This window comes from Macadamia integrifolia, unplaced genomic scaffold (assembly GCF_013358625.1).
Source record: "Macadamia integrifolia cultivar HAES 741 unplaced genomic scaffold, SCU_Mint_v3 scaffold2956, whole genome shotgun sequence".
Taxonomy (NCBI): Eukaryota; Viridiplantae; Streptophyta; class Magnoliopsida; order Proteales; family Proteaceae; genus Macadamia; species Macadamia integrifolia.
In genome coordinates, this window is record NW_024869087.1 from 4457 (window position 1) to 6609 (window position 2153).

General features: G+C 36.7%; 1 pseudogene; it reads left to right on the top strand.

Moving 5' to 3' along the window:
• LOC122067520 overlaps positions 1 to 2107 on the top strand; it is a 6484-nt pseudogene extending 4377 nt beyond the window's left edge.
• Positions 2108 to 2153: the final 46 nt, after the last annotated feature.

Consider the following 2153-nt stretch of genomic DNA (forward strand, 5'->3'; position numbering starts at 1 on the left):
AAAAAAAAACCCCAATAAGATTTTTTGACCGCTTTTTTGACCGAATCCTTAAATTAATCGTCCGAATTATTCTGAATAATTCTCCGTCCGAATAATTCCCGAATCCGAATTTGCTAACTATGCTCACAGTACCTGTTTCACACAGAATTGCAGCAAAACAAAAAAAAAATTAGGGTCCAAAAAATCGTGGCCTACTACTGTTGCGCTCTTCTCTTATTAAATATTTATAGATTTAGTTTCTATTATAGAAATAGCAGTCTTCTAGAACTTTATAAATCAGTAACTAATATGTAGTATAGTAGTATCTTATAGCACTACCTACTACTAAACAAGTAGTAATAAGAAGTAGAAACTGATAACTAAAAAGATCTCCTAGTGAAGTTTTAAAGTATTGGTATCACATATTATATCGATACCCACTGATATTGGCACGATACGATACGATATGAAAACCAAGAAAACTGTCCAAGTCAGTATCGATACCCACTGATAACTAATAGAACATGTTGGCATTGCTGATTCATCATTTTTGTACCTGGCATTGCATGGGTAAGTGAGTCGGTAACAGTCTGTATGTAGTAGTAACATTTATTATTGGAAAAAAAAATGTTCGTAATATATAAGGAAAAATTGATATGAACGTAAATACTTATGCAACCATATATACTATATAGTGGTACTGTAACTTCTTTTAAAAGGAAATGAGGTCATTTTACCAATGCGACTTGCTCTCCTGTTTAGCCAGTAGCTGAAGAACCACAACTTCCTTGCCTGCCTTTCAACTTCTGTTTAATAATCTTCATCTATGATTTCCTTAGGAGTCTGCTCAGAAAATTAAGCTTCATTTTTCTTGTTCTGAAAGCATTAGGAAGAAGTTACAGAAGATGGAAAGTGCAATAACGAAGGCAAAAGCAATTGTTGTGGATTGTAATAATGTTGATAAAAAATTGAGACAGATACTTGATCTGTCTGAAGACGAAGCCCACTTCCACATGAAGCAGAGTGCTTTCCTCTATCATCTTGCAGCCCACACCATGCCCAAGAGTCACCACTGCCTGTCAATGAGATTACTGTTGAACACTTTAGATCTTCCTCTCTTGATAAGCATTTCTCAGCGGCTGAGAAATATGTAAATCCAGAATTGCATCACTATGTGATCTTATCAGACAACATACTTGCTTCATCTGTTGTTATCAACTCAACCGTGATGCAGGCAAATGTAATTAGTCCTAAGCTCTATTGATATTTGTTGCTTTGATTGTTGAAAACTTAAATTAGTAATTTATCTTGCTGTGACATGGTTGGTTTGCCTGGAATGGATGTTACAGGAAAGCAAGAGTAAGGTTTTCCATGTTCTGACAGATGGGCAGAATTACTTTGCCATGAAGCTTTGGTTTTCCAGAAATTTTTATAAGGAGGCTACCGTTCGTGTTCTGAACATTGAAGATCTTAATCTGGGAAACCATGATACTCCTACACTGCTACATCTATCTTTGCCCGAGGAATTCCGTATTTCCTTCCGGAGTGCTAGTAAATCTCTAAAAACCCAGCTGAGAACTGCATATATCTCAGTTTTTGGCCATTCACATTTTCTTCTTCCTGAAATATTCAAAAATCTGAAGAAAGTGGTAGTTTTGGATGATGATGTTGTTGTCCAGCGAGATCTATCCCCACTATGGAGCATTGATATGGAAGGTAAGGTAAATGGTGCTGTCCAGTTATGTGCAGTGAGATTGGGTCAGCTGAAAAAAATTTTCGGCGAGCAAAGTTTTGACAAAAATTCTTGCACATGGTTGTCTGGACTGAATATAGTTGATCTAGTGAGATGGAGGGAGCTGAACCTTACTGAAATCTACCGGAGGCTTCTCCAAGACGTAAGTATCATTCTTTACTTTTGGTTTTCATGTCAATTATGTGGGGATGAGCATTCACATAAGACATTAATTCAGTCCATAACGTCTCTTTTTAGGATCACTACTTCTATAAATTGATACGACTTGGAAGATTGTTTTTTCGTTCTTCAAAAGCAGCGTCATTAACCAAGTCAATCTGCATTATGTAGTGTTAGTCCCCAACTGCACAGATGAGCCTTTTCTTGGGTCCAAATCTTTTCTTATTTTCTTTCTTCAAGGGAAAAGAAAAGGGGGGGGGGG